Below are 11,664 nucleotides of genomic sequence, written 5' to 3' on the forward strand. Positions count from 1 at the left end.
CAGGAAAGTTCCTGAAGCTTCAGAGTCCAGTCCAGTTTTGGTCATGACTGTATAACACATGGCAGCTCATGAGCGCTGACCCAAACCAATGACTATCCTTGGCTGTCCGTGTCTTTTCCCAACTTCTCTTTAACCCAGTGATGTCTATTCCTTTCATCTGTTAGTCTGTTTATCCTCTCTCATCTTCTCATAGTCAGGGACCTTGACATAATCATTGTTGTAGTCTAAGTGCCTAGCATAATGCCTGATACATAGAGGGGCTCAATTTATATTCACATTTAAATTCATTCAACAAATATTAACTGAGCCCCTACTATTAATGCATGTTGAGTGAATACTCCCTTTCTGTTGTCTTTGGTGCTTTTTCTGGCTATAACTCTTTCCTGCTTTCTTGTTTTCTTTGGCACAAAATAAAAACAAGTCTTATTGAAAGACAACTTAGTTTAACTCAGTTCTACAAACACTTAGGGAGTGTCTACTTTATGCTAGGCATAGAATTTGACAAAGCTTTCTCTCGGAACACTATCTAGTAGAAAAGAAAGACACCTACGAATATGATCAAAAGTAAGGTGGGAAATGCCAGGATAGGAACATGCATTTGGAGCTAGGAGAGTATTTTCCTGCCAGCAGATGTTTAATGTGACAGACGAGGTCACAGTAAGAGATTAATACTAACAGCAACAACTAAAATTTATGTAGTGATTACTAAGTTCTTGGCACTGTCGTTAGTACTTTACATATATTAGCTCATGTAATCCTCACAATAACTCTAAAAGGTAGGTACTAGTGTTATGACAGCTTTTGGAGTGGGAGAACTGAGACAAAGAGAGGTTTACGAATATGGCAGAGGCCCATATTCCAATCCCCCACCTCCATCCACTAGTTTCACCCTCAGCCAGTGGCTGACAGGAACTGGTGTATTAGTAACTGAGGAACGTTGCCTCTCAGGTGGCTAACTCTTAGGTGGAATAGCTCTGGGGCAAAAGTTCTTCGCTATTGCACAGTTTCCCTGTGGGATAAAATGTCAGCCGTCATAGAGGTAGCTGGCGTGATAATGTTCCAAAGTTTTTTCCCTTTCTCATTTCCCTATTCCCCTGCTGGTATTTTCCAAGCTTCTCAAATCAACTGCTAGCCCTTGAATCCTTGTCTCAGTCTGCTTCCGGGTGAATCCAAAGTAGTGCGTGAACCCAAACCAAAACAAGTGACACACCCAGGGTAGATTCGAACCCAGCCTTTGGACCCCTGAGTGTATGGGGTCCAATAGGCAAAGAAGCTGAGAAAATCATCTGGGTTTGAAGAAAGTTCAGTGTGACTAGAACAGAGCGGTCTGGGGAGTGGGGGTATGGGGAAAGGGTAGGGAGATGAAATCAAACATGTAACGTGGGATGAATGCATGAAGTTCATGTAGATCTTCAAACAAAATCGCAAAGCAATGGGAAGTCACTGCATGGTTTTGCTCAGGCTTTGATATGATCAGACATATATTTACAAAAGTTCATTCTGGTGACAATGTAGAGGATGAATTGGAATAAGGGACAGTGGAGAGATTGCAGGTAGGATGAGTGGTTTGAGGCTACAGCAACTAGGAGAACAACAGTCTATATAGAAAAGAAGGGGCTGACCTGACAGGCCCTTAGGACATAGGATCAGTGCTACATGGTACAGGGCACTTTTGTGGATGGCCTTGGACTGACTCAGTTCTCCATCTTTGTCACTTGTAGTTCTCAAGAATAACTATAGAATGTGCTGAGAATGCAACATCCTGAGATAAGGTGGGACTGGCTGGAACAGCTCAGTCTCTGTTCTAGTCTCCCCTAGAAACTGGATGTCTTTCAATGCTTCAGCCTAGCAAATCACATGACTCCAAGGTATAAAATCTAGGGTGGGCTGCTTTCTGGAGTTCCTCAGCTTTGGCGCAAGTGGGTACGTGCGATCATGACTCCATTTGCCCTGAGCCTTGGGGGCCCAGCTTACAATGAATCTTAGCCTCCTGTTGTCCCTTGCTGTCTCTTTGTAAGTAACTTATTATATGTGAGGGTTCTGTATGACTGGATTCAGACAATTTGATAACCAGTGCACAGTGAAACTGCTTTGCACATGGTGACTGGGTATGGTTAGGTGCATACTTGAAGGAAATTGAGATATGTAGGGTGAATCTGAGGATTTGGGTGGAGGGTAGTGACTTTAACTGTGGTGGGAATACATTGGGGTCAGGGATTGGGGTATGTGAGAGAGTGTGTGTTTAGAAAAAGGACTATTTCAGTTGGACATACTAAGTTGTAAGTGCCTGAAGGCTATCCAGGTAGAGATGTCCAGAGGCAGATGAAAATAGAGCTCTGAGATTTAGGGAGGAGGCAACAACTGGATGTACAAATTTGGGGATGTCACTTGATATTTGAAGGTATTAAAGCCCTGGGCTTGAATGGAGTTCCTTGAAAACTCCAAAAGGCAAAAAACCTGCTGTGGACAGTCCATATTTTCAAGCACATTATCTCATTCAATTTTCATAATAATCATCTAAGATGAGGGTGAAAGACATTATTTTCATCATCATCTTGTAAGGGAGAAAGCTGAGACATGAGAGAGGTTAGGAAACTTACTTCCTTAGCTGGAGATGGGAAAGAGCTGAGACAAAGACTGGATCCACTGGCTCCAAGTCCAGTGCCCTTCCCATCCCACCACACTGGTGACATCCCAAAATATATTTGCATGCCTGTGTTGAGTGATTTAGGTATTCTCTAGGAAAGTTTCTTTTTAAGAGAAGGTGTTGTATTTTTCATATATATATATCTGTATTGTATTGTAGAAACCTGGCATATGCCATAACATGATGATATTATGTAATGTTCTTTTCTGTAATTTATACTTATTTACTGATAACTGGACATACCTTTAAGCCAATGATTGCACCTGGGCATAGATGACACTGAATCCCACTTTTCAGGGGAGTGCTTTCTTTGCAGGTGAGTTCCCAGAGGCTCAACTAATACTGGGGCATTTTTCTTGGTCCATTTGTTTCTACATCACCTGCCACCATGGTTGTCTCCCTTTTCATTATTTTTGATCATGTGCCAAACATGCAACCTTACTCTATAGAATTAAGTTTTAGGCTGTAATAATTGACATTTATTCAGAGGACATCCTGAATGCCTACAGCAAATCTTTCTGAGGTTTTTCTTGTCCACCTTTTATGATATGAGGAAAGCACTCTCCAAATAGTACCATAAGTCATGTCAGGAAAGGACCCAGACACAGAGCCACCTAGGAATTCAACCAGTTTTGGCCAGGATGTTAGGAAACCTGCTTCCCTCTGTTATTTGCCCAGGAAATGACTCTGACATTTGAAAAAATGTTACAGAAGAGGCCTTGCTATGTGACAAATTGTGACATTTAAACACTTACATGATTTGTGGCATATTTTATTTATTTGAGGAAAAAATCCTGACAATGTCAAATACATATAAGTGAGTCAGGCCCTCGTTCCGTCCCTGGGCAGTCAATACCAGAACCCAGTTGAACAGACTAACGGTGCAGCTCTAACCCGCAGAGAGCAGAAAGGGGCTCGTAATGTTCTGGTGTGGCTGGCAATTCGCTTTCCCAACTCTTGAAGCTTATGTTAAGCACTGGTGAGAAAAATGGTCCCAGACTGTGGTATGACACTTCTGGTGCATTTTTAGCTTCTTGCTATTTTATTTAATTTCCAGTCAATTATACTGATGTCTGAATCTATTAGTGATTTCCTTTTAGGCAGAAAAACATCACTATCCTGATCCTTTTCTTTGAACATCAGAGTTTTCTTATTCTGTATTTTAATTATGAGAGTAATCAATCATGACTTATTTATAAGAAGGGACAGTTTCTGAAACCTCTATCCCCTACCTTCACCCTCTTCAAAGTGTGTAGAACAGAGCAGCTGTAACTCATTCAGGATGTAGATGTGTCCTGCCTAGTGAAAAACATGAATAAGTCATTTCTTCCAGAGTGTGTGTGTGTGTGTGTGTGTGTGTATGTGTGTGTGTGTGTGTTTTATGTAGACTTCTGAAACACTACGGCCCTTTTCCCACCACATGAGACTTTCTGAGTAATCAAATTATTTTTGCGAGAGCAGAAAGTGTTTCGTCATATGGAGAAAATGTTGGTCATCTATAGTCATTCTTTCTTTTTAGGAGAATAAAGATGTTTCCAATATAATAACATTTAGCCGTATAGCAAGTAATTTTCTTCTTACTTTTTTCAGTTTGTTAGAAATTGGAGAGAGAAAGTAAAGGATAAATAATATTTTCACTTTCTGAATTGATAGCTCATGTTTATGTCCTTAATCTGAAGTTAAAATAAATGCTAGATAATCCTTGCATAAAAGTGTGAACATACTTAGAGTGTGTGTTTAATCAGAGCCCAGTTCTTGACTCTTTTCTGGGGAAAAAACAGAGGAACTTGGGTTCAGTCTCTGGCACTCTTGCATATAGCCTTGTCGTTAACAACCCTGTCTCAAATGTATATATTCATTCTCTACTGCTCATCTGCATCTCTCCCTGTACCTCTTGTTTTCTTTTTGGGTGACTCTGAATTTTCTAAACTCAGATGCGTCCTTGCTCAGCCTCATGCCTCTATGTTAATAGACAGTTTCTGGGATTTCAGACATGCCAGATGAGATTCAATACTGGGACCAAATCCCCTTTCACCACTTGGGGCAGTGGGTGGGAATCCTCCTCAGAGGTTGCTCCCTGAAAGGAACTGGGAGCAAGTGATAAAAACCCACATTAGTCTCTTGATGACTCATCCCCATTCCTCTGATCTGGATGCTGTTAAATCTTCCTGAAACTGACCTTAGTTGTGAGATTCTATTTGGCAGAGCTAAGGCTGGGGCAGTCCTAGGAAAAACTATAGGAGAGATGAAACTTGTCTTAAGAATCTTTTATCGTTGTGAAACATGCTGTGTGCATCTTTCTACTTGATCTCCAAAATCTTAGTGCACTTTCTTAAAAAAATAATAATTATATATCCCCACCCAAATCTCACCTTGAATTGTTATAATCCACACGTGTCAAGAGTGGGGCCAGGTGGAGATAATTGAATCGTGGGGGTGGTTTTCCTCATACTGTTCTCGAGGTAGTGAATAAGTCTCACGAGAGCTGATGTTTTTGTAAATGGGAGTTCTCCTGTACAAGCTCTCTTGCCTGTCGCCATGTAAGATGGCCCTTTGCTCTTCCTTCGTTTTCTGCCGTGATTGTGAGGCCTCCCTAGCCATTTGGAACTGACTCAATTAAATCTCTTTCCTTTATAAATTACCCAGCCTTGAGTATGCCTTTATTAGCAGCGTGAGAACAGACGAATACAGTAGGATATATAATTATTATTATTTTTAAGAGTGTACACTAAGAGTTTGGAGGCACTGCAACAGGGTGTTTGTGAAACATAGAAGATAGGCAACTAGCCTGGGACACAGGAGGTTAGGAATCACCTCTTGGTGCAAATGAGGTTTGAGCTAAACCTTAAAGGAGGAGCATGAGTTAGCCAAGTGGAGAGAAGGGAGATCAGAGAAGGCTGAAGCAGAGGAAACAGTAAGTGCAAAAGCCCAGAGGTGTGAAAAATTTGGAACATTGGGAATGGCCTTTGACTGGAATGGCTGAGGTATAAGGTGACAGTGGGAAACAGACTTGAAGGGCCAGTTCCCTGCACAATCCAAGTCATCTGCAGCAGCAAAACGTTACTAGTTTTTCTTAGGAGTGTAAGTCTTCCTTAATAAAGGCTGGTCTGCGGTCCCTTGTTGAATGAGAAATCTCCTCCTTTTAGCTTGCTTTGATTCCTGCAAATGCAAGGGTTTGGGCTGGGTTTGACTTACTGCTTCCCATGAAACAGAAGTGAAAATGGCAAGAATGATCACATGAAGATAGCTTTTAATTTTCCAGTGGCTGCTTTTCAGGGATCTTGGGCTACAGTGATATCAGAGGTAAAGTAAATTGCTGGCTTTCCCTGGTCTTCCAGAGTTCCTTTGTTCCAGTTCTCCCTGGGATTTTTGCAAATCAAGTTTGATGGTTAACACCAGGAGTTTCTGAGGCTACTCAACTATTAAAGACTTCTTTCTTAAGAGAGGAGACAGCTGTGTATTTTCACGTTGGATAATTTGGACATGTGGCTTCTCAGACATACCAAGTGAAATCTTCTCAACAGTTTTGGATGTTTGCCAGGTGAGCTTGAGGATCGTTAGTATTCAAAGGGTTATGTATTCAGCCAGATAATGTGACATCTTCAAATAAATTGAGAATTGGAAAAGGGAAGGCCTCTGTTAGTGTTAGCACAAAACCAGTCAGTAACAAGGGGCCCCGACTGGCCAGCCTAGATCTGGCTCCTGGAATTTCTGTTGGCATATACCTGAGCTGTATTTAGAGCATTCACTTTTTCTAGGAATGCTGAGACTTCACAGCTGATTATGACTTTCTGGAGATGGACCGAAATGTAGAATTGGCACCAAATTCTGCATCTGTCACAACCGTTGGAAAGGAAGAGGCCTATTTTACATCAGTCACCAGTCTGAACTCCCTGTTTTCTTCTCAGTATTGCTAGATGTTAGCTACAGCAGCTGAATGCTTTTGGTTAGAGACAGACACTGTCAATTGTTCCAAAATGATACTTCTGTCATGCTCCAGAAGGCACAGGGAGGTCCTATTTTATTTGCTAACCATGAGAAGGAGCTAAGTGTCAGGGTTTGCAGCTGCCTGGTGGAAACTGTTAGAATTTTAATGCAGCAAGTAAAAAGGTTGAAATGTGATGATTGTCCAACTAGAAGAGGCTGATAGGTTTGGGCAGACCTCACATGAGGTTATCATATGGATGATGAGGTGCTGAAATAACCACAGTGTTGCAAATAGTAGGTGGGGTTCCAGTTGATGAGTAATGCTTTCTGTTGGTTTATCTGTGATAAGAAATATCACTGGATGGTCCAAGGAGGACTCACTTTCTTAAATGTTATGATATGGGAAAAAAACTAAGAGGTAGGGAGAAGGAGAATTCATTCCTTCATCTTCTTTGTGCTCCTTAAAGTTGATTTACTCCAAAATAAGCAGGTAACAGGGCAATTGCGAGACCAAATAGGTATTACTCAACCCAAGGGACAACAGCCTTAAGAAAAATGCAGAGAAATTCCTTAGTATCTGATGAATAGCAATGGTTGCTTAAATTAGAGTTTTAAAGTTCTGAATCTTTCCTAATATATTATCACTCCTTTCCTTTCTCTTAAACTAGTTTTTGTTTTCTATAAACTCTTATTATTATATCAGTTGCCCCCCACTATCTTTTCTAAGGGAACTTCTTGTCTTTTGCTAAAATAAAATATTCCTGCATCTTTCACTTAGTGAAAATCAGAAATGCTTTTTCCCCTTTTACATTGTATGAGATTACTGAGTGACTCATGCATGGAAAAATTTCAAAGCAAATTTTGAGCACTGGTTCTTTTGCTCTTTTATGCTTTCAGTAATACTTGCTTTCCTTCCCATATATGTGGGACCTTCAACCAAAATTTGGCAGAAGATTTTAGGACAAGAATCTGGTGTAAGTTTTTTTTTTTTTTTCCCACATTTCCTGTAGTGGACATCTGTTGTTCTTACATGCCCAGCATCCCTTCTTCTGTTCTTTACATACATCGGTTGACCTTTGAGGAATTATCTGACTTCCACTTAGTGTGGCAGCTAATCACATGCCCTACCTCCATCATTACAGAAGTGGGCATGTAATGCCATGCGATAAGTCTGGCCCAAAAGACTTTACTATCCTCTGAGCCATACTGGTGGGCCCAGTAGTGGACAAGAGATACAAAGGGATCTGGCTTTTGCAAGGACTGATATTAATACTGGAGTTTTCTCCTTCTGTAACTATAGAAATAGGGATTTTGTGAACATGTAGTTGCTGGAGATTATCTTTGCTGGTATGTGATTAAAGGTGTGATCAAAAGAAGGAAAAACACTGAAGGGGGGGGAGAGAGAGAGAGAGAGAGAGAGAGAGAGAGAGAGAGAGAGGATTTTATGAAGGTAAGTTTTGTCTGCTACCTAAACAAATTTTTAGTAATGCTATATACTAGTTGGTGAAGTTGTGTAGAGGGTATAGAGGACTTTGAAGCTTTCTCTGTGGTCTCTTCATATACTATGTTGGTAACAAGTTATACTACAACTTGCAAGGGCTTGGGGCTTAAATTTGTTTTAAGGTTAAAAAAACAGTTCTGGAAACCCTAACTAAGTGATTATATTGTTTGAGAGAATGACTTCTTTTTCTACCTACATGAGACACTTATCACAAAGTCACAACTGGAATTCACAGACTGACATTTTCTTCCAATACTTTGGCATGGCAGTGCAGAATTCATAGCACCTTAGCCAAGACAAACCCACGGCAATTGTAGTAATATTTTGTTAGGAGCACAGCTGTGCTCTCAACTAATATGAGTCTGGTTGTTATCAGATTGAATTAGAACATATTGTAGAGTTTCAGCAGTGTTACTTTTCAGAAGGCCAAATCATACTTAAGAGAAGGTGCAGGATTAAAACTAACATAGACATCAGAAGGAGTTAGCTAGTTCATCAGTTTAACTCATACATGAATATTTAGGTTCTAATGGATACATTCTTAACTTTTAAAATGGATGCCCTTTGTGCTACCTTCATAAATTTCCCTTTATGTCATAATTCTGTCTGAATGGGTTACTTTTCTTGGTCTTATGTTTGAGACAAATGGAAATTGCTCTTCCCCATCCCCTCCTTCATTTCAATAAAATAACGCTAATAAAATAAGTCAGTGCAGGAGTATTGATTTTATTGTGTGGATTTGGTTGGTAGATATTACAGGGAGACAGATTTCAACTTGTTATGAGGAAAACATTTTAGCATGAAGTGGTGACCTATCTCATCACTGGCAGGATTCAGGTAGTAATCATTTATATTGCTAGATGATTCCTGCTTAAAATCTTATGGAAGGAATTTATTGATGTGCGTTTTGGGCAAAATGACATTTTAGAGCTATTCTAGCTCCAAGAGACTATATATTACTAGTGGGTATACTAATACCACTTGTACCTTTATTATTAATTATAATAACTACTATTATTACTAGTATGTCTATTATATGCTGTATACAATGCTTGATATTGACATACATAAACCATTTAAGCCCCATATCAATACTTTGTAAATATTATCCCCACCCATGTGGATTAGATACCTAATTGTTCTCTATTTTTTTTCATGTGTGTTTGTTGAGCCTTCTAGTAGATTATAAAGGTATTCTTAAAATATAAGGCAGTGTTGTATACTTTGTATTATTTCTTACAGTTACTTCAAATATGGAAAAGTGGGACAGATTCAACATAAAAGTTATTTCTTCAGTTCTGCTGTGCTTATCGTGCTGGCAAACTTTTCAGGGGAGTCCTGAAACTCTTTCTTGAGTTTACTTTCCTACATGATCCACACATCGAAGTGGTTATTGTAGAACTGTGACTGTTCTTACTGAATTATTTTACAAGGGAGAGAGAAAAGAGCAGAAGTTAAGAAGAGAAGGAACAGTGTCTACCCTTTAATCATACCTTCTTCCTTATATGGACAATGAGAACCACCTTACTTACTTAAACATTGTTCATTTCAGTGTTTTGGTGGAGGAGAGAGGAAATTTAACTATGCTCGTATTATAACAAACCATTGCTTTAAAATTATTGTTTTAACTCCCTTGAGTGAATTGCTCATATTGTTTTTGCTATCCTGCTGGCCTCACTTTTAATGCCAGTGGAATGATTACAGTGTTGTTTCACCCACAGAAATGTGGTAAGAAATTTATGGCTTGACATCCTGAAAATAATATTTGCTTTATAAATGCCATGCATTCACAGCATGGTCAGCATGGTCATTCACAGCAATGGGAAAGGGTAGCCTGCTGGAACTCTAAATGTCACATGGTGTACAGAGGAGGTATTTTATGATTGCCTACATTGTCATTACCATCAGCTAGTGTTTTGCCAGTAGCTTTCTACAGAATCATATATTTTATTATAGCTATTTGCAAGCAATCATTGCTACATTTACCATTTCTGGATTTTAATACAATTGCAACTCAGAGAATCTGAAGTCAATAAAGTTTTAGATGAGATGTGCCAATTGGATAATGAAAGTGATTTGAAAGTGTAAACGTTTATACCGTTTAGGGAAGTCATTCTTGATGAATAATATGGAGATCAGAGCTCTGCTTCTAGCAGACAGAAACACAGCTTTAGGACTTAAAAATGGAAGACGTACTAGCAATATCAATAAAACAGCTGTTTTTTAATCCATAGATTAATATATACAGATTCTGTTTGAGGATCAGACCTGTGCTCCGAAGGTTAGCAAATGGTATTCATTCCTCCTTCCACATATCTAGGATGGAATGTTAGTGTTAAAAGGGACCTTGATGATCAGCTGACCTCATCTCCTAATTTTACAGTCAAAGAAGTCAAAAGACTAATTGAGAACTTTAAAGTCATCTAGTCACCATATCTCCAATGAAGTCTTTGACTTCCAGTTCAATGCTTTTTCTTCACTCCTATAATTTTTTCAAAGCCTCAGGTTCCCCCACTGTTATCTAAAAGATGCCAAAGTCATGGAAATGGTCACCATAGCAGGAAAGTTACAGACTATTTTCTTATATCTTCACTATCTTAGTATGTGTATAGCCTTGGGGAAATTCTTTAACATCTCTTAGCTTCAACATTCTCATCTGTAGGATGAGATAATAATAATACCTCCTCCAATAGAGTTGTTAAATAATTGAATTAGTTAACATGTGCAAAGCATTTAAAACATCATTAGTCCCAGATCTTTCTCTTTTAATAATGAGCATTAATTGTGTATATGTCTAAATTTCTTGAAGAGGCTGTTGCTGTATTGGGATTCTAGAAGGCACCAGTTAATCTCTTTTGGTGTCATTATTTAAAATTTCTACATTGTTATCTTAAAATTATTTGGGAATTTTAATAAAAATTCAGAGTTAAGTAAGAATAAAATAATCCATCTGATAATTTCACTCACATATATTTCACTCTTGGATCACCTGAAGGGAAGCCTAAAAAACATTAAAGACTGCACATTTTCAGCTCTATAGTCTCAAGTAATTCTTTAGTATCTTCAGAATTATATGTTTTAAAGTAGAGTAGAAATAAAAGAATTTTCATCCTATTTTCAAATGGTCACAACACTATGTGTATGTGTTTGGGTGTTAAAAAAAGAAACTTTCTTTGTCATCACTCAAAATATTTTAAAGGTAGTGAAATACAAATTTTGGACTAACATGGGCTCGTCAGCTCAGAATGCAAGAAGTATTCAAATCTTGCAATTTAATAGATTTTTTAAAAGAAATTTTAATTACACATTTGAAGTCCTGATTACATCCTAGGGATTTATTTGCTTATGAAAAGTCAAACTATGAATTACAATATTGCAGAATAATTTTCCACTTCATCAGATTAGTTTTACCATTCATTCCACAAATGATTTGTAAAATTTTGCAATACCTAAAATACTTTGATACTACATTACAAAAAGGTACTTAAATATAGATGAGAAAGATAGATGTTTGTCTTCTTCTTTTGATATTGATATTAAATGAAAGATGGAATGTTTTTTATTTAAAATCAATCCCTTATATTTTCCC

This window comes from Rhinopithecus bieti, unplaced genomic scaffold (assembly GCF_001698545.2).
Source record: "Rhinopithecus bieti isolate Rb0 unplaced genomic scaffold, ASM169854v2 scaffold_76, whole genome shotgun sequence".
Classification (NCBI taxonomy): Eukaryota; Metazoa; Chordata; class Mammalia; order Primates; family Cercopithecidae; genus Rhinopithecus; species Rhinopithecus bieti.